This window comes from Oryctolagus cuniculus, chromosome Y, assembly GCF_051225735.1.
Source record: "Oryctolagus cuniculus isolate XC-2025 breed Fujian yellow rabbit chromosome Y, ASM5122573v1, whole genome shotgun sequence".
NCBI classification, from domain to species: domain Eukaryota; kingdom Metazoa; phylum Chordata; class Mammalia; order Lagomorpha; family Leporidae; genus Oryctolagus; species Oryctolagus cuniculus.
The window spans coordinates 17742819-17770259 of NC_142889.1; the positions used below are offsets into that span (position 1 = coordinate 17742819).

The window sequence follows — 27441 nt, forward strand, 5'->3', positions numbered from 1 at the left end:
TTCTGACCAAGATGCTAGGAGAAAGGTATGAAATTCTTAGAAGTAACATTTCACTACAGGAATCAAAATCTTCCCTATATTGAAAATCAAATTTGCAAAAAAAAAAAAAAAAACAAATATAACATAAAGTAGGAAAACTATATAAATCAGGTAAGTTAAATCATACTTTGAAAATTCTAAACAACCAATCAAGAAAAAAGTCACAGAATCAAAATTTCAGATCCAGAATTACAGAATACTCCAAAATTTTAGAGAAGAAAAAACAAATCTACATTTCACCCAAAGTGCAAATAAGTAGAGCTTTTTTCTTGGTTTTTTTTGGAACACCTGCATTGCAGTGAGGATGATGCAAGCAGACCAGGACTTGAAATAAGCATTAAGTTTTATTAAAAGCATCCCTTTCATAAACATAGCTACAGATATCTGCAGCAAAGTACTAATATAATAAATGAAATTACATAAAAAATATATCAATAGCAAGCAGGACTTAGTAAAACACACAAGAGTGGTAAAGATTCTCAGACAAGTCATCCAAGTAGGTAAAAAACACAAGAAGAAAATCACATGGTCATTTAGATTACATGTTGGAAGGCTTTAATAAAGTTCAGCATCTAGTAAAAAAGAAAACTGCCTGCAGAACAACAAAAAAGCCAGTGACTTCGTTACTCCGATCAAGAGCGAAATGAACCTACAGCCAACAACACAAGTAATACAGCATCGTTGAAACTTTTTCTCCCTGGGAGTAAACTTAGGCCACAATTCCTGCACTCTCTCGAGCTTTCTACTTCAAGGGCAGTAAGGGAAATAAAACAGCAAAAAGAAATTATATGGTGTAAAGATCAATTTATAAGTTGTAAAATGTGAATATATTGGATGAGGTTTATATACAGAGATAATCCAGGAAAAACTAAAAACAAATACAATTGATAAATGAGATTACTGGAAAGATTGTGTGTGTGTGTGTGTGTGTGTGTGTGTGTGTGTGTGTGTTTCTGCTAAGTACCAGGAAGAAGCAAATAGAAAATAATATTAAAGGACAACAGGCAAACTAGAAATAAATGTGCAAGTAAAATTGGAAAAAAGGATTAAATTACGTTATATACTTAAACATTCTTTAAATCAATATTAAAAAAATAACATAGATGATTCATTAGACAAAAAGTGTTGTGGGGAGCAACTCGGACTAGACTGTTAACTCAAATGAAGACTTATTCTATGCATCTGCTCTCCCACAATATGGCGCTGGGAGAGGAGTGAACAGGTTCTATGCAGCTGCCTCCAGTTCGACCAATAACCTGCAGGAGCTGATCCTGCTCCTGATTACAGGAGAGCAGTATACTCGGCGTGTGGGTAGCAGAGTTGGGATTGGCGGAAGAGGACTATAAAGGAGGAGAGAGACAACATGCACCAGGAACATCTAAGAGGAACATCTGTCTGAAGGAACACCTGAGCAGCCCCCGAGAGAGCCGGCCAGTGGTGTGCCGCTCCCCCGTGGAAGTGGGGAAAGTGGCTAGGGGGAACCGCCCTTCCACGGAGGTGGAAGGGTCGGTAGCCAACCCGGGAAGAACCAGCAGCAAACCCGGGGAGGGCCGAGCAGACAAAAGAACAGTGCAGGGTCCTGTGTCGTTCCTCCACAAAGACGGGGAGCGACAAGTGTCACATATGATAAAAAAGCAAAGGCTCTTGAGTGAATAAACAGCCATTAAATTGTAGCTGACCTGAATTACGTTCAACCCCCAAGCAGAAGCCACTCAGGAAGATGCAGGAGGGACCCAGTGACTGGCAGGACCAGAGAAGAGAGAGAATTCCCCCGCGCCCACCGCAGGGAGGTGGAGCCCAAACTCCCTCTTGTTTTCCCATCCAGAAAGACCTGAAGTTATAGGTCAGCGCTATGGAGGATGTTGATTGGCTGCGTCTTTTATGACGTGATGCTGCCCCTGGTATGCAAGCTGTGCAATCAAATCACGCGGGATGTTGACGCCATAGCAGTCTTGTTCCACTGAGGAGAGAAGCCCCAGGAGGGAGCTCCAGCACTCAGAACACTGCGGGTAGCCGGCTTCCGCTGCTCTGTTCTCTGCCCCTCTTCCATCGCAAGACACCACCCCCTCGGACCGGGACACGGTGAGTGTGTGGGGCCAGGTCTGAGGAGCGGGGAAGGGGAGCAGGAGGATGTTGCTGGAAAAGGCTGGTGGGATGCGGGGTTCCCAGAGGTCGGCTCTGGGGTCTGTGGGCCCTCTGTTACTGGCATGACCCTTCCCTCAGTGTGGGGCCAGTGTAGAGGCTGGACTGCAGAATGGGGGCTGGACTGGCACCAGGGACTCCAGGCTTCCTGTCCCGTTCCTGCTCACAGCACGACCCTGCCCTCAGTGTGGAGCCAGCATGGGGGCTGGATTGCAGTATGGGGGCTGGACTGGCACCCACGATTCCATGCATCCTGTCCCGTTTCTGCTCAGAGCCATCACAAAGGCACAGACCAGGTAGGCTACCAAAGCAGCTTTATTTCAGTCAGGGTTTTAGTCTAGGTTTTAGGGGGTCACAAGGATGTTGTATTTTGCTACCTCGATGTCATCTTAGCATTTATATGTTCACTAGACAGACTGCGATGTGTCTCTGTACTTTAAAGTTGGAAATTTTAGGTAGCCACATTTACGAGTGTTTTAAAACTGTTTCTGTTCCACCATGTCTTTCCAACCACAAAGATATCAATCTAGATTCCTAAGTTAATTTTAATTTTGATGTAGGGTGATTTTTTCAAGGTTATTGGAGTATAATTGACAAACAAAATTTGTATGTATTTGAGGCCTGCAACCTGATATTTTGATTGTGAGGGGACTTTTTTAAAAGTTTATGGAAAATTCCCTTTATCTTTTAATCTAGTTTTTCACAAATCTTTTGGAGTTCCCTTGTGCATGTACATTATGAAATGACTAGGACAATCAACCTAACAAGTCCTTCAGCTTACACAGTTTTTAAAAGAATAATTAATATCTTTACAAGTGTGAGTACCCAGTAGTGTATTCATTTTGCTTCTGTGCTGTGTATTATGTCTCAAGGAGTTAATTTATCTCCTAATGATAAATAGGTGTCATTCAACTAATATCTTACCATTTCCTTCACTCTCAGCCCCTGGAAACCACATTACTATGATCTGTTCTTAAATTTGATTTTATAAGGTTCCACAAATAAGGGAAATTGTGTGATATTTATCTTTCTGTGTCATACTTCAATCAACTTAATGTCCACATTCATACTTTTGAATCCAGGTTATGACAAAATGTCAGGATTTCTTTTTTAAGGTTGAATGTGATTTGTGTGTGTGTGTGTGTGTGTGTGTGAGTGTGTGTCATTTTCTCTATTCATTTTGATAGACAATGTATTTATATATCTAGTTCTTGTGAATAGTGCTCACATGAACATGGATGTGCAGATGTGTCTTTGAGATATTAATTTTATTTGTTTAGATACGCACCCAATTATGGGACTGCTTTATCATTTATTAGTTCCATTTTTTATTTTGTTTGAGGCAACTCTGTAGTGCATTTCATAGTAAGTATATCAGGTTACATTCCCAAAAAGAATTTATCTGTTCCCTTTCTCCAATTCTGGTTCAGTACTTATAGTTTCTACTTTTTGATAATAGCCATTTTTACATATGTGAGATCATAACCATTGTGCTCTTGATTGGCAGTGCTGGGAGCCCCTTTTCAAATACCTATTGGCTGCTTGTGGAAAGACTGATCAGATCCTTTGTCCATTTTTTATTACGGTATTTCCCTTTGAGTTGTGTAAGTTCTTTGTATTATTCCTTTAATCATACTATGGTTTACCAATATTTTCTCCTATTCCTTGCTTTCACTTTTCAGCTTTCCCTTTAGTACACATAATTTTTTTTGTTTTGTTTTTTTTTTTTTTTTTGCAGTCCTACTTCTTTATTTTTCTTTTGTCACCTGTGCTTTTGATGTTATTCCTAAATCATTGTTGAGGTCTGTCACAACCATAGTTGTTGTAGGCATTTGTGAAGTGAACCAGTGGGTGAGAGTGTTCTCTCTCCCTCTCTGTTTCTCTATGTGTCTCTTTTTCCTTAAAACTAATTAATTACATAATTTTTAAAAACTACTTGGAGGGCTCCTCTCTTTTTGGAGAAGTTAGATGATAGATGAGTTGGATGGTAGGGGTGAGTTCCTAGTGTTACATAGCATGGTTGTGTGACTATAGACCATATAATCTATTCTATATTTTATAAGCAAACAGGAAAGGTGCTCAAAGGCTGTGATCATGAAGTGTAATTTCAGAGAAGGGAAAATGTTGTTTACCATGCTTTGTTCAGTACACATTGCATGCATCAACTAAAATCTCACACTGTAGCCAATAGGTATATATAATTATTGTCAATAAAAATAAACTCAAAACATCATCTTTCTTGGTGTGTAAGGTTAAGGGGTGTTAAATTAGTATTGCAACTAATAATATGATCTTTGGAAGGAGTTTATTAAGACAAACATAATCTGGAAATAAGTATATTGGCATTTTGTCATTCTAAGTGGAGTGATTAGGAGGCAATACTTTATCTTAAATTGATGAATAATACATCTTTTAAATTGTTTCATGTAACAAAAATGAAGTATTTCTTTAAGTATGTATTCAATTAATTTGAATTAGGGCAGTATCAAACAAGAAATATGGAATTAAATCACTTGTTGAAGTATGAAACAAGACCAAAAAGCCACTCAACATGCATTAAAGATCTAAATCTATGCCACGACACCATCAAATTAATCAAGAGCATAGGGGAAACTCTTCAAGATATTTGGGCTATTTAGATCCTTTGACATTCCATATGAATTTTCTGTATAGTTTTTTTTAATTTTTTTTCTAAAAATAACTATTAGGATACTATAAAGAATGATTTGAATCTAAGGATCACTAGGATCATATTGATTTCTTACATATTTTATAATCCATGAACACAGGATATATTTACATTTATTTGTATGACATAGTTTTCAACATTTAGATATTTTATTTCCTTGGTTAAGTTTATTCCTAAGTATTTTATTCCCTTTTATGATTTTGAAATTGAATTGTTATCTTTATTTCCTTTTGATTTATTTACTTATTTTTACATTTTATTTATATAAGGGGAATAAATTTTATGCATTTCATATATTCAGATTTTGGAGCATAGTGATACTTCCTACCCTAACCTCTCTCCTGCCCAGGCTCATAGCTTCCTCCCTCCTTCATTATTAGTTTAATTTTTACAAGGACATACTTTCAGTTTATGTTATAATCACAAGCTTAACCCTCCACAAAGTAAAGGATTCAACAAATAATAGAAGGAAACTTACTGCTCCTGAAGAGTATAGAAAGAGCCATAAACAATAATCCGAAATGTCAATTTCACTCCTATACATAACATTTTTGGACTCTGTATATTAGTAACTACATATCATGGATATCAGGATGTTTGTATTTTTTGAGACTGGCTTATTCCACTGATCATAATGGTTTCCAGTTGCATCCATTTTATGGCAAAAGACATTATTTCTTTATTCAGTTATTAGTTGATTGGCATCTGGGTTGATTTCAAGTCTTAGCTATTGTGAACTGAGCTGCAGTAAACATGGGGACACAGATAACTCAATTATGCTGATTTCATTTCCTTTGCATACATTCCCAGGAGTGGGATGGCTATGTCATATTGTAGATCTTTCTCAGATTGTAGAGGAATCTCCACACTGTCTCTAGTGATGGTTGTACTAAATTATATTGCCACCAAATGTGTATTAGGGAACTTTTCTCCTCACATTCTCACTAACATTTATTGTGTTTGTGTGTGTGTGTGTCATTCTAACTTGGGTGAAGTGAAACCACATTGTGGTGGTTTTTTTTTTTTTTTTGACAGGCAGAGTGGACAGTGAGAGACAGACAGAAAGAAAGGTCTTCCTTTGCCATTGGTTCACCTGCCAATGGTCACTATGGCCAGCACACTGTGGCCGGCGCACCACGCTGATCCGAAGGCAGGAGTCAGGTGCCTCTCCTGGTCTCCCCTGGGGTGCAGGGCCCAAGCACTTGGGCCATCCTCCACTGCACTCCCTGGCCACAGCAGAGAGCTGGCCTCTTGCTCTCTGTGCCTCTCTGTACTCTGTCTTTCAAATAAATAAATTAGTATTTTAGAATGAGTTTAATATTCAATTAATTAAATATTTTTACTCTGTATAATGTAAGTTTTTAATAATGCATTCTAGACTGTTGCTAGAACATTGCTGTTCAAGCCACCTGTAGGAAAGGACCAGTATTTTCCCTAATGCATTGTGGATTGATATTTTGTAACATTTAATACTAAGTAAAATGTAAATTAGTTACTGGAAAAATTAAATTCTGAAAGGACAGGAAATATATAATCCTGCTATTTCATTTTAAATCAGATGCTCCTACAAAATTAACCATTCTTTCTAATGATAATTACCATATTTTATTTAAAATATCTGCAAACTTTATGTTTTGTGCTGTCTTTGAATATATAACAATTACCAATACAGATTTAATGTCATTTTTATGGACTACTTTTCAGCAACTTCTCTTATATCCTGGCATTTGTATTGTTTCTAACAAAGTACTCATTTCTTCTTATAGTAATGACAGAAAATTGCTTTTCATTTCATAATATTTGCAGCACATTTGAACTTTTTGTTCTTTGAATTTCTACTTACCACCTGTACATACCTTTAATATCCAAGTTTAAGTCAGTATTTGCCTGGTGGAATGGAGGCCAGAAGTTCTGTAAGCTGTCCTGGAAACTTTCATGTACACAGTTTCTCAGAGAGACTTAGGATGGGGTAATCATTCACCACTTCCCAAGTAATATATTTTGTACATTTTATGGATGTTTATGGGGCTTAAATTTTCCTTTAGTTGTGAAAGATAAAGAAGTTGAAGACTATTCTGATAAGTGCTATTGTCTTTGATTTTGTTTTCTTGAGTCTTTATTTTCCTTTTTTAATGTGTTGTAATAGTCTGTTATCAGCAATTTTCCATATGTCTTCTATCAATCTATTATTTCTCCCACTGGATTACTCATTTCTCCTCTCTTAATCACAGCTTATTTTATTTCAGAAAACATCCAATATTTTTATGCTTCATATTTTCTATTACCATTACCTGTGTGTGTTTATAATATCCTTTTTTTTTTTTTTTTGAGAGGTAGAGTGGATAGTGAGAGAGAGACAGAAAGAAAGGTCTTCCTTTTCCATTGGTTCACCCCACAATGGCCGCTGTGGCAAGCGTGCTGCAGCTGGTTCACAGCGCTGATCTGAAGCCAGGATTCAGGTGCTTCTCCTGGTCTCCCATGAGGGTGCAGGGCCCAAGCACTTGGGCCATCCTCCACTGCACTCCGGGACCACAGCAGAGAGCTGGACTGGAAGAGGAGCAACCGGGACAGAATCCAGTGCCCTGACTGAGACTAGAACCCAGGGTGCCAGTGCCACAGGCAGTGATTAGCCTGTTGAGCTGTGGCAGCAGCCTATAGTATCCTAATCTAAGTTTATCCTTCCATTGTGAACCTGTGAACAAATTAAATTTTGATTAGGAGGTCATGAATTCCACCAAAATTATTTAAGTTGTATTGAGAACCATCATTTACAAATATTTTGAAAGATCTTGGCATTCATGATAATTCACATCATCTGTGTCATGAATTTTAAAGCCATCTTTTATTCTTTTCCTTTTTAAATTTTTCTTTCTTATTTGAAAGAGTTGCAGAGAGGAGAGTCAGAGATCTGCCATCTGCTGGCTTACTCTACAGATTGCTGCAATGGCTGTGTGGTTCAGGCTGCAACCAGGAGTTTCTTCCCATCTTCCACATGAGTGGCAGTGGCCCAATCACTTGTCTATCTTCCACTGCTTTTCTCATGCCATTAACAGGGAGCTGGATGAGAAGTGAAGCACCAAGGATAGGAACAAGCACCAATCTGGAATGCTTGTTTTACAGATGGAAACTTTATCTGCTGTACCATAATGTTGGGTCACATGCAACATATTTCTAACTTATTTGAATTTTATGGGACTCTATATTTACTATCAGTGTATGATAGTTGCATTATAATAGGTGCAGACACTGGCTTCTTTGAATTTTTACTGCTAACTTACTTGAGCTTTGATTTCCATTTTTTATTTTTTTCATCCATTTTCCTTTTTAGGGTAATTGTAGTCATATAGTTTCCAGCCAAAATACCTATATCTACTTGTTGTTGTACTATTGTTTCTCTAAAATTATTTTTCTTATAATATATTTGATTTCATAGCATCTCTATCTTTACTTAATTTTTTATCTTGGTCCTTGTAACTATCACCTATATATATATTTAGTAATCTATGCTCAGCAAATCCTACCACTGTGAACCTTAAGCCATCTTTCTTGGTGTTTTCATTATGAGGTTATCAACTACCACAAAATTGTGTAAGTTGTTCTGGGAACCTTCATGTACAGAATTTTTCAGAGCCATTTTAGGAGCATTTGATCTTTACCCACTTCAAGGTAACAGATTTTATGGTAAGTGTGATTGTTTATGGAGCCATACCATTACTTTTGATTTTTTTGGAAATATCAGTAGGTTAGCCCTAAATACTGATATTTTACTGGTGTTTTTATTCTGGCAGGTAGTGTTTTCTTTGATTAACATTTCCTGAAGCACTCATTTATTTTTCTTTCTACCTAATTATAATAGTATATTGTTAAAATATTTTATTTATTTGAAAGGCAGAGTTACAGGGTGAGAGGGAGACAGAGAGTGAAAGTAAGAGAGTGTGTGTGTGTGTGTGTGAGAGAGAGAGAGAGAGAGAGGAAAGAGAAAGATCTTAAGATCTTTCATCCTGGTTCACTCCTCAAATTCTGACAATGGCCATGGCCAAGCCAGATTGAACCCACAGCCTAGTAGACTTCCATGTCTCCCACATGGGTGCAGGGGCCAAAGAATTGGTCCATCATCTAGTGCTTTCCCAATAGGGAAATCTAGATCAGAAGAGGAGCAGCCAGGACTTGAACAGGTACCCATTTGGGATGCCAGCCCTGAAGACAGTGACTTTACCTACTATGTCACAATGCCAGCCCCAATAGTCTAGTTTTCAACAGTTTTTTAATCTTCTTTGCATTCTATCATTGCTACTAAAACTATTCATTTTTTCATTGCAATCATAATATATTTTATTTCATAACAGCCTGTTTATTTGCTTTTGCATTTGAGTTCATAACTTATACCTATATATCTCTTTCACTTGATATTGTAAGCCAGTTCTAGCACTGTGAATGTGTGGTCATCATGGTTGGGCTTTTCTTTATGAGATCATCAACTCCATCCAAAGACTACAGTTTTTGCTGGCAATCATCATGGACACACATTTTCAGAGACATCATAGATTCATCTAATAATTCTGATAAAAGCCAAGACACTGTGGCAAAAATATTCTACATCAAGGATTTCAGTGAATGAGACCCCAGTGGAAAGAAAGGGTGATAAAAGAAAGATGTGCTTTTCTCTGAAGTGAAGGGAGAACTTCCACTTTGCTTATGGCCTTGTCTAAATATTGACAGAGTTTGTGGTCAAAAAAGGCTTCCATAGCCTTGACAGGTCATGGCAAGAGCCTTGAGTGATCACTGAGGTCATAAATAAGAGTGGTAATTGTTAAATTACCAACAGAAGTCACAGTGTACTTACTCCCCATGTATGACCTCTGTCCTTATGAGTTGTACTATGAGAACTGCAAAACTTGTTCTCAGCTGTTTTTTTTTTTTTTTTTGCATTGCATGTAGGTATGTGTGTAAACTGTTGAGAGCTTTACTTAGTATAAAGTTAGTCTTCTGTATAAAAAGTTAATTAAAATGAAGCTTAAAAAAGAATGGGATGTGAGAGGAAGTAGGAGGTAGGATGGGAGTGGGGGAGGGAAGGTAGGTATGGGGGGAAGAACCAATATATTCCTAAAGCTGTACCTATGAAAGTTGTATTCATTAAATAAAAACTTTAAAAAAAGACACACACACACAAATAAACCAATCTCTATGATGTCAAGTCAAAAAAGCCAATGTGATGCCACAAATCCAATGTTGTTATATCATAATCTTTGAGATATCCTAATCCACCTTTGTGATACTATAATCAGTAGTGATGCTATAAAACAATTATGATGTTATAAATCAATATTGGGGTGGCATAAAGTATTGTACTACAGTAAAACAAAATAATAATAACAGAAACTAACCATTGTGGTATTACAAAACTACCATTGTAACATTATAATCAATTGCAATGCATAAACAACCCTAATTATGTCATAATGACCAATGTGATTTTATAAAATTACCATTTTGGTGTCATAATCAATTGTGAATTCATTGAAATAATTGGGACATCATAACCTTACCATTATGACATTATAATTAATTGTGATCTCATAAAGTAACCATTATAATGTCATATTTAATTGTAAAATCATGAAAACCATTTTGATGTCATAAACTTATATGATGGCTTATTCAATTACTATGTCATAAACCAGCATTTTGATGGCAGTATCAATTGTGATGTCACAAAACACAATATTGATGTTATAATAAAATCAGATATTATGAAAACTATTTTGATATCATATACTAATATGCTGCCATGAATGTGTAATTGTGATATCATAGATCAAACATTGTGTAGTCATGATGAAATAGTGAAACCATGAATATCATTGTGATGCCATGAAACTGCCATTGTGAGGTAACAATCAATTGAGATGTCATAAATGAACACTGTGTGGACATGACTTTTCACTGTGAGGTCATTATAATTTATAAAGTCATGAAACAATATTTTGATATCATAAGCCACAATTGAAATGTCATAAAACTGCCAATATGATGGTATAATCAACTGTGATGTAATTAAAACAATTTTAAAGTCAATACCTATTATGATATGAAAAACCATGATGTAAATGATATAAAGCTATAATTGTAATGTCATAATCAATTATGATATCATAAAAATCCTTGTAATTTTCTAATCAGCTAGGATATAATACACCTACCATTGTGATGTCCTAATCAATTGACTCATAAATACCATTGTGATGTTATACATATTCCAGTATGAAGTTATAACCAGTTTGTGATGTCATAAACTATAATTGTGATAACATGAGCAACCTTTGCTGTTTAAACTATAGTGATGTCATATCAATTATGATGTCATAAAGCATCATTTTCATGATAAACCCAATTATAATGTCATAAAATCTATTGTGATTCCATAAACCAGTATTGTGATGGCATAACATACAATTGTTATTGCAATAAAGCTACAAATGTTATGTCATAATCAATTGTGATGTCACAAAAATCAACTGGGATATGATAAATAATCATGGTGATTTCATAATCCATTTGATATTATGATCAATATTGCAGTCTTAAAAGCCACCATGATGTTATGAACCTATCATTGTAACATTATAAGCAATTCTAAATTCAATAAATCATTGTGATGCTATAAAGATACCATTTTGATGTCATAGTCAATTGTGAACTAATAAAAACCATGGTGATGTCACAAACTTACCTTTAGGAAGTCATAATCAATTGTGAAGTGTTAAACTGCCATTGTTGTATGATAATCAATTGTGATATAATGAAAGCCATTATTTTGCCATCAATATTATGATGCAATAAACTAATAATTTTCATGTCACAAACTAACCACTGTGATGTCATAATCAATTGTAAAGTCATAAATACCACTGTGACATTTTAAACCTTGCATTGTGATGTCACATTATGATTTCATAGACCATGATTGTGATGTCATAATCAATTATGATGTCATGAAAACCACTGTGATGACATATACTAATATTGTGATGTATACTGTGATAAATAGAAAAATGTGATTTCATAAACCAGCTACGATGTTGTCATTATTAACTGAACTTTTATTTTTTTGACAGGCAGAGTTACACAGTGAGAGAGAGAGAGAGAGAGAAAGGTCTTCCTTTCCATTGGTTCACCCTCTCAATGGCTGCTATGGCTGGCACTCTGCGGCCGGCACGCTGTGCAGATCTGAAGCCAGAAGCCAGGAGCTTCCTCTTGGTCTCCCATGCGGGTGCAGGGCCCAAGGACCTGGGCTATCCTCCACTGCACTCCCAGGCCACAGCAGAGACCTAGACTGGAAGAGAAGCAAACAGGACAGAATCCGGTGCCCCAACTGGGACTAGAACCCAGGGTGCCAGTGCCACAGGCAGAGAATTAGCCAAGTGAGTTGTGGCGCTGATCATTAATTCAACTTTGAAGCCATAAAAGCCATTGTAGCATAACATACCATTGTGATGTTATAATTGTGATATCATATACTATCATTGTGATGTTATAAGCTTCCACTGTGATGCCATAAAACTTGTTATGGTGTTATAATCATTTATGATATAATAGAAAACATTGAGAAATCAAAATCTGTTATGATTCTGTAAAAAATTTTGATGTCCTAAACTACCATTATTATCTCATAATCAATTGTGATGACATAGGACCTGGTGATGTAATAATTAATTGGAATGTCATAAACCACCATTATGATATCATATTTTTAAAAAGTTACCAGGGGAGTGATGTTCCATTTTTGGGCAATTTACATATGAGTGTGAATTTTAAGAAACATAATGATAGCAATGTTTCCCCACAGCATCAGCCCCAAGACCCCATTTCTTAAATCTGCAATTTAATATGCAATTCCAATTTTTTAATGTGCAGGCAAAGCTCAACATTTCTGCAAGACAAATAACATCAGTTTATGGCTCATGGCTCTAGCATTTACATGTTTACTATTTTTCTTAAAAAGATCCAGATGAGTATATTTCAAAAGAAATGAGATCATTCTATTAAAAATATACCTGAACTCCCATGTTTATTGTAGTGCTCTTCACAATAGCAAGATATAGAATAAACTTAAATGTACATTACCAGATAAGTGGATAAAGAATTATTCTTAAGTGCTGAAACTTAACTGAAAAGTGATCGCTGTTAAATATAAGAGTGGAAATAAGAGAGGGAAGAGATGTGTAATTCGGGACATGCTCAAGCTGACTTACCTCAAACGGTAGAGTTAGAAACATACCAGGGGATTCCAATTCAATCCCATCAAGGTGGCATGTACCAATGCCATCTCACTAGTCCCAGTGATCAATTTCTGTTCACAATTGATCATAATGATAGGACTAAGAACCAAAGGGATCACATAAACAAGAATAGTGTCTGCAAATACTAGCTGATAGAAAAAAAAAAAGGGAGAGAACAATCCAACATGGGAAGTGAGATACACAGCAGACCCATAGAATGGCAGATGTCTTAAACAGCACTCTGGCCTCAGAATCAGCCCTTAAGACATGTGGATCTGGCTGAAAACCCATGAGAGTATTTCAGGCATGGAAAGCCAAAACACTCTGGGGGAAAAAAAAAAAAAAAAAAAACCTAAATGAAAGATCGCTGCGAGTGAGATCCCAGTGGAAAGAACGCGTCATCAAAGAAGGAGGTACCTTTCTCTGAAGGGAGGAGAGAACTTCCACTTTGACCATGGCCTTGTCTACATATGATCAGAGTCAGTGAACTCAGGGGGCTTCCATAGCCTTGGCAGCTCATGACAAGAGCCTAGGGTGATTACTGATGCCATAAACAAGAGTGTCAATTTGTTAAGTCAACAACAGGAGTCACTGTGCACTTACTCCTCATGTAGGATCTTTGTCCTTAGTGTGCTGTACATTGAGATTTAATGCTATAACTAGTACTCAAACAGTATTTTTCACTTTATGTTTCTGTGTGAGAGCAAACTGCTGAAATCTTTACTTAATGTATGCTAAACTGATCTGTATATAAAGAGAATCAAAAATGAATCTTGATGTGAATGGAAGGGGAGAGGGAGTGGGAAAGGGAGGGTTGTGGGTGGGAGGGACATTATGGGGGGAAGCCATTGTCATCCATAAGCTGTACTTTGGAAACTTATATTCATTAAATAAAAGTTTAAAAAAAAAAGAAAATGCAGTACATATTCACAATGGAATACTATCAGCCATAAAAAGGATGACATTCTGTAACTTTCAGCAAAATGGATGGATTTGGATTTGATGTCACTTCAAATATGCAAAATAGACAACCATAAATACTACACTTTATCCTACATGTGTTGAAGCTAAACAAGTCGATCTGAACACAAAATAATGATAATTGTAGGATGGTAAGTGTGTATGTTAGATTAAAGGAGGTTGAATAATGGGTACTAAATCAGATTTTGAAGGAATAAGTTCCTAGTGTTAAATAACAGAGTGGGATGGCTATAGTTCACAATAACCTATTAGATATTTTTTGAGCAAATAAAAAGAGGGGTTCTTATATGCTGTAATCATCAACTAACGGCAAAGATGGGAAAATGTTAATGACTGATTTTTACCAGCTCATGTGATGTACATTTGTTGAAATTTCACATTACACTTCATAATTATGTACAATTATTAGAAAACCATTTAATATTTAAGAAGATGAAAATGCTAACTAACCTGAGGTGTTCCCTTATCTTGTCATGTCCCATAAATATGTACAATTACAATACTTTAAAAAATGTTATTCTAAAATAATTTTTACAGAATTTATTTTAATTATTTGAGATGCAGAGTACAGAAGATGAGGGAAAGATAGCTAGAAAGGTCTTCCATCTGCTGGTTCACTCCCTAAATAGATGCAATGGTCAGAGATGGGCCAATTTAAAACCAGGAACCAGTAGATTCTTTGGGGTCTCCCATGCTGGTGCAGGGTCCAAGCACTCAAATCATCTTCTGTTGCATTCCCAGGCATAGCAGAGAGCTAGATCAGAAGAGGAGCAGCCAGGACATGAGCCAGAACACCTATGGGATGCTGGCACTACATGAGGAGGCTAAGCCAACTATACCATAGCATCAGCCCTTCTAAAATCATTTTTAAAAGAACTTTCTATTTGAGTAAATAGCCAAAATAAGCTTAAAATTATGGAGTGAGCATTTGTCCTAACAGCTGAGATGCCTGCATTCCATGGTGGAATGCTGAGTTTGAATCCCAACACTAACCCCTCATTTCAGTTTCCTGCTTAGGTGCACTCTAGGAAGCAGCAAGTGATGAAGCAAGTAGGTACCTAGATTGACTTCTCATCGGGTCCCAGCCTCACCTGGGCTATTGTAGGCATTTGAGGAGTGAACGCGTGTGTGGGAGATGTCTATCTCTCTTTCTGTTTGTATCTATTGGCTTGTTTCTCACTCTCAGACAAAAAATAATTTAAGAGGTACTTGCAATATTTACTATGATTCCACAATAAACATCTTGTGCTAATATTTTTGGATGCACAGATTTTTTAATGAAAATAATTAAAGAAATTACATAGATACTATTTACTTTGTGTGCATAAAATAAAAAGCTTTATGATAAAAATCATATATAGTATTTAAAAAGAAATATCAAAGCAGAAATAACCTTTCCATGTAATAAAGAACAGCAATACGCCGGCACACCGGGTTCTCTTCCTGGTCGGGGCGCCGGATTCTGTCCCGGTTGCCCCTCTTCCAGTCCAGCTCTCTGCTATGGCCAGGGAGTGCAGTGGAGGATGGCCCAGGTGCTTGGGCCCTGCACCCCATGGGAGACCAGGAAAAGCACCTGGCTCCTGGCTCCTGCCATCGGATCAGCGCGGTGCACCGGCTGCAGCGGCGGCCATTGGAGGGTGAACCAACGGCAAAGGAAGACCTTTCTCTCTGTCTCTCTCTCTCTCTCTCACTGTCCACTCTGCCTGTCAAAAAAAATAAAAATTAAAAAAAAAAGAGCAGCAATATCAAACCCATGAGAGTATTCATTGCTTCTACATTTCTATAGGCAAAATGTATGAAAAAGTTACAGATAAAAATGCTTTCAGGATAATCATTTGTTCTAGCATTAACACATAGGTTGGGATGTTTGAGTTCTATATCAGAGTTTGTGTTCCATATCTTGGGCTTGAGTCACATTTCCATTCTGAACTGTAGCTTCCTGTTAATGCACCCCTCAGGATGTGGCATGAGATGGCTCAAAAACTGGATTCCCTCAATCAAGTAGGATTCTGGATTGAATTCTAAGATCCCAATTAATCCTGGTCCAGCTCTGGCCATTGTGGGCATTTTATAAGAGAACCAGCAGATGGTGCTCTGTATGTTCATATTTCTCTGTCTTAAAATGTAAATTTAAAAATAATATTACTATTGATCTATTAAAACAATAGGCCTTTATCCTAACAAGGTTATTTGATATAGTATTATATATGTTTAAAATTAAACTGCATGAATGATTATTCTAGAATATTTATCACATCAAGTATATTTAATTACATTATTGCATCACATTTCAGAAGCAGAGGAAATGTGCAGAGACTAATTCAGTTTTCTACTTTTCAAAAGAAGTCTCTGTAGAGCCCAGTTTATGCAGGGGCATCCCCAAGCATCACTGAATCCAGCAGCAATGGAGAAAGGCATGGAGTACTCCATGGAAGAGAGTCCACCTGAAGTTCAGGAGGCACCACACACTGAGGGTTTGTGACAATCACCTTCCCCACCACCAATAAGGTCTTCTAGCACCTTGTACAGGAATTTCATGGGGATCTGAAGTGGGTTGTGATCAACTAGCTTGCTAGCCAGGAAGGGCCCACAAAAGCAGGTTGTGGACTAGTCAGAGTAAGCTGAGGAAAGGGCTCAAACAAAAAAAGTGTGGAAACCTGGGACTGGAGACCAACCTTCAACAGCTGCTGTGAGGGGAAATCTGTGAGGGATGCCTGAGTGTGCTCCAGGGCCTTGTCACTTCTAGAGGCAATGCATTTGAATCATCTGAGAGGTGCCCAGCTCCAATCTGTGGTTACCAATGATGCCCCTGCATGAGTCTCATATGCTGCCATATGAAGCTCAATGAAATAGTACATCTGATACAGTCCCACCCTGAACACTGTATCACCAGCTCCAGAGGGTAGTGAACAGAGCTGCATGATGTCATCCACTTGGATCCCTAGGCAGCTCTGCCCCCTTCCTGGATGTAGCCTTGCAGGCTGCAAGCAAAGGAGGGTTACTGTGCCTGACCTGAATAAACATGGTGGTGCTGGCAGGGAGCAGCTGAGAGACCTGCTGTAGCAAGTCAGTGCCATAGCCTTCAAGTGTTGGATCTGCCATGAAATGGCCCTGAGGATCATCTTGCAGTTTGAACCTCCAGCCCAGCTGCTGCCAGTGTTCTGTGGTGCCACTGCTCATGTAAGGGACAAGTTCTATGAATGAGTGTTTGTTGGAGTCTTCATCAGCAAGACCAAGTTCAAGGCCTCAGCCAGAAAGCAGGCACTTGTGTTCCAGTGCATCAGTCATGGTGCTTTCAAACTTCAGTGCTTCAGAAAGCTAACAGGTGCCCCTGATACTTGGACCATGTTCTCTGAAGCCCATGGTCCCCCTAACACCCCTGAATTGAGTGCAAATACTGTGCGCAGTAATACCAACTTGAAGGATCCCTGTTGCAGGTCCACCTATGACCTGGATTGTATGAATTGTGTCCTCAAGGCTGTGAGCACCAATTCCTGCCATTTGTACACCTCAGAGTAGATCTATAGCATTCTTGGCATTGTAACTGGGGAGCTCCCAGATGATCCTCTCCACTATGCATTGCATGGACTAAGCAGCACCATCTGTGGCAGCACACCCAGCCTCCAGCAGCTGTGCTTTGCTTTCCTCCATGTGGGCTTCTGGTCTTGCTCTCACACTAAGAATCCAGTCATGATGGACTCCCCTGTTTTGACTCTCTGAAACATTCTGGGAAGAGAGTTAAAGAAAATGGGTGTGGCTGTTGGAGACCAGCCCTGTGTAGTGCATTTGCATACTGGAGGCTAAGCTGAGACCAACTTCACAATCTCAACCTGGCTCCCAGCAACAAGGACTATAGGCCAACCCAGAGACCAACTGTGGCCTGCAGCCATCAGCCTGTTCAGAGGCAAGACAGCAGGAGAAGCTATGAGGAGAGATGCAGGTTGCAACAAAATAGCGGAAGGAGCTGGCCAAGGACCCAGTCAAGTGGGCAGCCTGGCTCAAGATGTTTCCTCCACAAGAGTGTTAAGCAGAACACTGTCCATGAGGGATGAACACTGCTGTTCCTACAGCCCCTGTAGTCTGCAGCTTCTGCTGATGTTACTGCCACTGACTTTCTAGAGACTCCATACCAATAACTCCCTGGGCCTGGGTCTGAGAGAATGTCAGGTGTAGACTGTGGTAATAGAGATGAGGCCTTAAAAAGTTAGAAAATGTAGAATGTTGAAGATTATTTAAATAATAGTATTACCAACTCAAAGCCAGGAGCCAGGGGTGTCTTCCAGGTCTCCCATGTGAGTGCAGGGACTAAAGAACTTGGGCCATCTTCTACTGCTTTCTGAGGCCACAGTAGAGAGCTGGATCAGAAGTAGAGCCACTGGGACTTGAACTGATGCCCATATGAGATGCAGGCACTGCAGGCTGTGACTTTATCTGCTACACCACAACACTGGTCCCTTGAATGCCATCTTTTAATGTAATACTGTCTGCAAGAATGGTGTGGCTTTGTCTTCAAAGCTGCCATTTTAGGAAATCACAAGTTATTTCATTAGGTTTATTGCATTTCATATATACTTTATCCAAGAGCACACACAGAGATTTCCTAACTATTTTTACTAAAATAATTTATCACTTATGGACAGAAAGGTAGCCCAGCACTGGAGGCCAAGATGGAAAAGATGTCCAGAGTCACCCTTACCTTCCCTTTGGTCCTGTGGTACACAGCAGTATCACCCCCATGTCAGCCTAATGACAAAACAGACACTTTACACACTAATCCACACTGGGTGAGAATGTCATAAGCCCAGATTCAGTATTTCTCTCTTATTCATAGCCTCCACTTCAAGGACCACATTGGGCTAGTTAACACAAACTGCCATTCTCTGTTTCTTTGGACACCAAGTAAAAAAAATTTTTTCAGGAAATCTTTCCAAATTCATACCAGCGTTTTTTTTTTTGTTTTTGTTTTTGTTTTTGTTTTTTTTTTTTTTTTTTTTTTTTTTTAACAGGCAGAGTGGACAGTGAGAGAGAGACAGAGAGAAAGGTCTTCCTTTGCCGTTGGTTCACCCTCCAATGGCTGCCGCGGCTGGCGCGCTGTGGCCTGTGCACCACGCTGATCCGAAGGCAGGAGCCAGGTGCTTCCTCCTGGTCTCCCATGGGGTGCAGGGCCCAAACACTTGGGCCATCCTCCACTGCACTCCCGGACCATAGCAGAGAGCTGGCCTGGAAGGGGGGCAACCGGGACAGAATCCGGCACCCCAACCAGGACTAGAACCCGGTGTGCTGGCACCGCTAGGTGGAGGATTAACCTATTGAGCCACGGCGCCAGCCAATACCAGCATCTTTTCTTATAATACAGTAAACAATGCTATTGTTTCTTATATTCCTCTATGTAGCATATTCATGAAAACATCATTTTATTCTCAAAACGTACTTATAAATGTGTACTATTAAACTAAAATTTTCTATGCTATGATTTGAGTTTATATATTCAGTGAACAAATAAGTATTAAAAACTATTATGAGACAAGTAATTTTCTGTTTCAGGCAAATAGGTATGGCCAATAATATTTTATATTAGCCAGAATAAGTCCTACTCTAAAACAAATTATACATTCCTTCATATAACATGTTGGGAGTTTTACTGTGGTTGTATCAATTACTACATCATACTGGAGAGTAAAGACACCTTCCCAAAACTGAGTCTTTGTATTTAGGAACATGCTATGTGCCTCTACTTATATCTGTCTTCTAAAATGTTTTGTCATTATTTATTTTTAAGTCCTCTTATTTTATACACACACACACACACACACACAGATCTTAGATTTAGTGGTTCTCTCTCCAAGTCCCAAGAACAGCTGGGCCTGGATCAGATCAAAGCCAGAGCCCAGAACTTCATTCAGGTCTCCCAAGTGGTGACAGGGACTCAAATACTTCTACCATCATGCACTGCCTCAAAGAGCATAGCACCAGTAAGCTGGATCAAAAGTAGAAGTGGGCTCAGTCCGAAGCACTGCAGTATCAGATGCAGGTATCATAAGCAGCACCATAATTTACTGCAACACATGGTTCACCTTGAAGTGTCATTTTAAGCCAAAATGCCAACACAGACACCATCAGAATTCAAATATAGAGCAGTTCTGTGTGAATTTATATAATAAAAATCTGGGTCATCTAGGTGACTGGCTTTTAACTAAAATCATAGAATTTATAGAAAACTTGAAATATTTTCTGAATATATATGAAAATATACTGGTGTTTTAAATTGTGATTCATTTGGTATGCCAGTGAAAACAGTAGAAGAAAATATGTAGCCAGTATGCCTCTCACAGGCGACGTCTTAATATTTAAATAATCATCTATATGAACTTCCAAAAGCCATGATTTCAGAAATCAATCAAATGTTGTTTTGCACATTATTTAACATCTAGGGAGGTTTTTCCAAATTGGGAAAATAGTTTATCAATATAAAACATGGTTTCAACTCTTAAGATAAATGAGATCATAAAAAAAAAACCCTGGAGTCAGGAAGGCTATTTGAATCTTATATTTTCAGATTGTTAACCTCTAAGGATAATAAAAAATAATGTAGAGTGAGGGCTACTGAAGGAAAGCAGAGCTGGTGATTTGAATCATTTGATTCAGTGGGGAAGGCAGATAAGAGGACTCAAGGAATCAATATTTGTCAGGTCTGCCTGTAACAACTCATAGCTTGAAAAGGCATGGGAGGGGCCGACGCTGAGGCTCACTTGGTTAATCTTCTGCATGCTGTGCTGGCATCCCATATGGGCACTGAGTTCTAGTCCCAGTTGCTCCTCTTCCACTCAGCTCTCTCCTGTGGCTCAGGAGGGCAGTGGAGGATGGCCCAAGTGCTTGGGCCCCTGCACCCACATAGGAGACCAGGAGGAAGCACCTGGCTCGGTGCAGCACAGGCTGTAGGGGCCACTTGGGGAGTGAACCAAAGAAAGGAAGACTTTTCTCTCTGTCTCTCACTGTCTATAACCTGTCAAATAAAAAAAAAATTAATTTTTTTTTTAAAAAGAAAAGGTATGAGGGAGGGGGAGAAGCTGTAATAAAACTATGGACTAGAAATGTGATAATCTCTCATTATAGGATTTCCAGAAAAGGAGATAGTCAATTAATTATAATTTTTAGAGAAACTCTTCAGGAATAAACCAATCATTAAAATTGCCAGTTTGTCAATTATCAGATGAAGAAGCAGCTTCATAAGTTTCACAGAAATATCAGGAGGTTGATAGCAAAAATAACATGGTTATTAAAATTTTTGCATAGGTGCCACAGAACATATTTTTATCACTAATTTCTGCTCATTCTTTACTTAGTTCCAGTAGCAGTTATATTTTTGTAATCTCAAAAATGTGATATGAATTCATCCTTAAATTTATAGTTTGTGGAATGAACCAGTTGATTCTGTCATTCTGGCTTTTAAATAAACAAGTGTCATGAACTGACAAAGAAGAGACAGGACATGGGAGCCTCCATGAGCAGATGGTGCAGCTGGATAGCTCTCAGCCAGCATTTTTTATTAGAACATATAAGAATTTTTCTAGCTATCAAGCATGTAGGCAAGGTTATACATCAACTTTATGGTGAGAAAAGTATCCAGTATGGTGATCCATGACAGAGAAGAAAATGGTGATGTATATCATCACAGACAGGTCTAGTCAGATGTTATAACAAGTTCCTGAAAAAAAACTAGGTATTAATTAAAGCCCATAATCCCCCTGCTGCTTCTACCACTGCATTTCATTGGGAGGATGTGCCCTCACCCTTCCTGCATAGGCAGAAACAGAACTGCAGCCATGTCCTTTTCCAGAGTAGTGTGTTCTCCTAAGAACATTAAGGCAGTATCCTCTACAAACAAGTTAATATATCTTTCTAAAAGTTGAATGGCACCAGGTAAAGGTGCCATCTGCAATGTTGGCATTATTTATAGTGTCAACTTATGTCCCATCTGCTCCACTTCCAATCCAGCACCCTGATGATGGCAGGAAAAATCAGCAGGTGATGATCAAACTGTTTGGGTGCCCTGAATCCCATCTGAGACAGTCCCAGAAGAATCTTCAGTCTCCAAACTTTGGACTAGCCCAGCCCCACTCATTTCAGCCTTCTTGGATGAGAAATATGTCTCAGTCTCTCTTTTCTGCTCTCTTCCTCTGGCTCCTATCCCCACTTCCTCTGCTATTGTAAATATTCCAAATAAACAAATCATTTAAAAAGGTGTGTTAACAGTTAATAGAAATGAATTCCATAGATGTTTAATATTTAAATGTGAAGTAATCTGACAACTATGCAGGAAACCAGAATGCAGAATGCAGATTATCTATTTTTTCCAACGTGAGTTGATGTTACAGCAAATAAGCTTCTATTGAAATGAGTCATTTTTCATTAACTTCAGCATCTATGTTAGCCTTTTTCCATCACAATGTGGCATAAAGAGGTATTTTTTTTAATTCTGTGATTTTTGTTATTAAATATTTGAGCACTAGATGCTACTGAGATGAGAGCTGTAGCATTTACAATTAAGAGTAAAAGGATTTGTAAAGGGTAACTGCCTATCTAGCATAACATCTTTTTAAAAAAAGATTTATATTTATTTATTTGAGAGGTAGAGAGAGAGGCAGAGACAGAGAGAAAGGTCTCCCATCCAATGGCTTATTTCTTATATGGCTGCAGCAGCTGGCACTGAGCTGAGCCAAGTTTCTTCAAGTCTCACATATGGATGCAGCAGCCCAAGCACTTGGAACATCTTCCACTGCTTTCCCAGGCCATAGCAGAGAGCTAGATTGTAAGAGGAGCAGCCAGGACTTGAACCAGTGCCCATATGGGATTCTGATGCCACAGGTGGAGGCTTATATGCTACAGAGCCAGATCCTAGCATAACTTTTTAAAGTAGCATCTATAATACACAGTAACTTCGTCTAGTTATAACTCATTATAGGAGAATATAGTATTTAAAAAGATGCTAATACCCCAAATGGGAAAACTCTGGAAAGACTTTTATTCAGCAACAAAATTGCTATTAGTTTAATGTGTTTTTACTCAAAATCCTACTGAACAGGTATTTTTATTTGTGCTTGGTTTGTCAAAAGTAGATGGCTAACACTTTAAGACTGAATTATAGCCACAAATTTAAGAACTCCTTTTGATTGTTAGGGAAACTATTTCAGAGACATGGACATAAATAAACTATAAAGAGTGGGAGGAAGCATCTTAAGTATAGGAACATTTTCACTTGATTTTTTTAAATTGCTGTGAAAAAGACAACCCTATGGCCATACACATGTAAGAAAGATATAGGAACATAATGACAATATCCTGTACATTTCTGATGTAAATTAAGTCATCACTGATTTTACTCAGAATGTGAGAGTTAATAGTTAGAAGGACACTAACATTGCCAAATTTTCTAAAGTTTTGGATGTGATCACCTGGAAGGTTTATTTTCATTTGGATTTCAATGGGACAATACCATGCATAATGGCAATAACCTAGTAGTTATATTTTATTTCTCTTATATACCTACCTCTTAGGAAAAACAAGTAGAGATTACTTTTACCTTGGAAAACTTTGAAGTATAAGGCTAATAAAAGCACAGAAATACTATCACATTGTATTTTCCAGTGATTTATCACAGCTATAAAATTGATTTCAGGCTTTGATTATATGCACAATGCTTGTGATTGATTTCTGAAAAGCGTCAAGCATCTAAATATACAACAAATCAAAAAGCTAAACCTATTTTTAGGAGATGTAATATCAATTATGCAACTTCTTGTTTTATCCCTACTCCTCTTCTTAATGACACCTTGGAATTACATATCTATCCTAATCTTTTACTTTTAATCAAGAGAGTGAAATTTATTTTTTCTTTTTCTGCATTTTTCATTTTCTTTGTTAATGTGGAGCTCTGTTTTCTCTTGCATCATTATCTGCTTCCCTATCTCAGGGCCTGTGGCAGGGTTGATTAAGAATTCTCTGTGTAGAGATGGGCTGTGATCCAGTCTCTTTATCTTTGACACTACCATGAATGTACATTGTTTGGGTCCCAGTTCCTGCTGTTAAAATCCTTTCTTGCACTTTAATGTGTGCAGGGGTTTTTTTGTTTTTGTTTTTGTTTTTAAGATTTATTTTATTTATTTGAAAGAATTAACACAGAGAGAGGAGAGGCAGAGAGAGAGAGAGAGAGAGAGAGATCTTCCATCTGCTTGTTCACTCCCCAGATGGCCGCAATGGCCAGAGCTGCACCAATCTGAAACCAGGAGCCAGGAGCTTCTGCCAGGTCTCCCACATGGGTACAGGGGCCCAAGGACTTGAGCCAACTTCTACTGTTTCCCCAAGCCATAGGAGAGAGCTGGATCAGAAGAGGAGCAGTCGGGACTAGAACTGGTGCCCATATGGGATGTCGGCGCTTTAAGCCATGGCTTTAACCCACTGTACGACAGCACTGGCCCCCAATATGTGCAGATTTCAAGATTTGGCTTTTAAAGTCTCTCTTAATTCTATCTGTTCCTTACTACTCTACCCATGTAGTAATCATTCACTGAAATGTATTGGGTTTCATTTAAGTTGAGTCAGCAATCTCCAAAGAATAATCCAGTAACTATCTGATAGTTCCAGAAAAAAATCTCATTGCAATAACAGATACCCTGCATTTTTATAATAATTAACATGGAGAATATCATGTATATGCAAAACTGTCAGAATTTTTTCTAATTCATTGTATTGTGACATTATTTATAATGACTATTATGTGGAGAACTAAATAGAATAATCTATTTGCATTTGAAGGAATTTAACCTAGTTCTAGTACTTTAGTTTTGGGTACATTCAATCTCTAATTTGAAAAAAATAAAGAGCATGGATACTTGTTGGCATTCATATTCCCAGATTTTCTCAGTAACTAAGGGCATAGCTAATAATAGGCAACAGGAAAAACTCTTCACCCAATACATCAGGGGTTGTGAACTTCATTCAGGGAATCCAGGATTCATTCTCTGTTCTTAACTCTGAAAATGTTTGTCATTCAAATAGAGCACAATGAGCACTAAATAGAGATTCATCTCATCCATCATGGCATCACATTGTTGTAAATTGTGCAAGTTTAAAATATCTAAAATATATACCTTCTAGCAAAACTTAAAGCATTTTTCAGTACCTAGTTATATTTAAAGCAACTCCTTTTAAAATGTATTATTCCTTTTATATATTTAAATATTTGAAAGTGAACAAATTTTATGTATTTCATACATACAGATTTAGGAGCATAGTTATATTTCTTATGCTAATCTCCCTCCTGTTCATGCCTCTACCTTCCTTCCCCCTCCATTTCTTATTCTTTCTTTTAATTATTATGATGATCTACTTTCCATTTATTTTATGCTTGTAAGATTAATCTAACATTAAATAAATAAGTTAACAAATAGCTACAAGAAAAAATAAAATGTGTTTTTCTGATATTTCTGCCATACTATTTTGTATATATACACCACAATATTATTTTTCTTTATTTTCACTTTTCATAATATATATGGAAAAACCTTTCTATGAATTACTCACATTTTATCTCATTCAAAAATTTTCAGGGGTTCTTTGCTAAACTCACTACATTTTAACTCTGATACAGCTCCCTGCTATGTCCTGGGAAAGCAGTAGAAGAATTCAAAGACCTTGGGCCCCTGAACCCATACAGGTGACCTGGAAGACAACTCCTGACTCCTGGCAATGGATTGGCCCAACTCCAGCCTTTGTGACCATTTAGGGAGTAAACCAATGAATGGAAGACCTCTCTCTCCCTCTGCTTCTCTGTAACTCTGCCTTTCAAAGAAACAAACAGTTAAAAAACATTCATATAACAATCAAGATAAGGAAATGAACACATAATTTTTGGCTTAACATATTCTTAAATAAAGCTTTATTTCTTCCCTCTCTTTTATATGTTCTGTTTATCATGTGAAATAATTATTATAATCACTATTGAACACATGGAATGCAGTGGACATTTCTTACCCTCATCTTACTTGAATTCTCAATAATATAAGACACTCTCTTAAACACTTGATTCTTCATGAAGCTGTTTTCTGTTTAATTTCTTAAATCCATCATTTATCTTTGGTTGTTCCCTCTGGGTCTCTTTCTCAAGGCAACATTTTCCTCCAAAATATTAACTGCAGGATATTCTCAATGCTGGAATGAAGATCTGATTCAATTCTCAGCCATTTCCTTCTATGCTTCCAATTCTCTACACTAAAAATTTCCCAACGTGTATATACAATCCAGCCTTCTATTCAGATGCTTCTATTTATTTTGATGCATAAGGGCTCTTTAGCCAGCAGGAATTTCAAAGTGCATATTTGAAGAAACAAGCAGGAATTTCAAATGTAGTGCACAAAAATAATTTTGAATTTCATTTTTTCTCATTAAAAATTTGAGGTTTTCTTGTATTTAAGGTCTAGAAAACTTAAAGTGTTTAAAATGAAATCAAGTTCTTTTATCTTTTTTTTTTTTCTTTTTTTGACAGGCACAGTGGACAGCAAGAGCAAGACAGAGAGAAAGGTCTTCCTTTTCCATTGGTTCACCCCCCAATGGCTGCTGCAGCCAGTGTGCTGTGGCCTGCACACCACACTGATCTGAAGCCAGGAGCCAGGTGCCTCTCCTGGTCTCCCATGTGGGTACAGGGCCCAAGGGCTTGGGCCATCCTCCACTGCCCTCCTGGGCCAGAGCAGAGAGCTGGACTGGAAGAGGAGCAACAGGGACAGAATCTGGCCCAACTGAGACTAGAACTTGGGGTGCCAGCACTGCAGGTGGAGGATTAGGCTATTGAGCCACGGCACCAGCCTAAGTTCTTTTATCTTTAATTATTAATTATTTTCCATTGAGCTGGCTGCACAAGTTAGAATTCATGTACTTACAGTTGGGACTTATCTTAGGACTTATCTCTCCCTCAAAATTCCATACCTAATGCAACAATATTCCTTTTGTTTTACTTGTTAAATATCTTGAAGTTTGACCTACTCTCATAACTTTTGAACTTGAATTGTATCAAGATGCTTCCTAATCATATCCAGTATTTTTTATCTTCAAATAAACCACCCAGTAGTGCATATTTTGTAGATGTGATTAACCTCTACCATCAACTAAGTAAGGGAGGTAATACTTTTTAATGCAAATTCCTCTATTAAGAACCCTGGCTAAAATAATAAAAAAAGCAGTAAAAATTATGAAATTAAATTAGTAATATTAATATCTACATGCTCTCTGAGAAAAGGAATGTAGTTATGATTAGAATAT

The 27441-nt window shown here is 37.7% G+C and overlaps 1 long non-coding RNA gene across 1 annotated transcript; it reads left to right on the plus strand.

The window, feature by feature from the left end:
* The first annotated feature begins 1882 nt into the window (after positions 1 to 1882).
* Positions 1883 to 12382, plus strand: LOC149119306 (uncharacterized). Its single transcript, XR_016228652.1, has 3 exons — positions 1883 to 2121; positions 2351 to 2477; positions 11986 to 12382. It is a non-coding gene; the product is annotated as an uncharacterized LOC149119306 (long non-coding RNA).
* The last annotated feature ends 15059 nt before the right edge of the window (positions 12383 to 27441 follow it).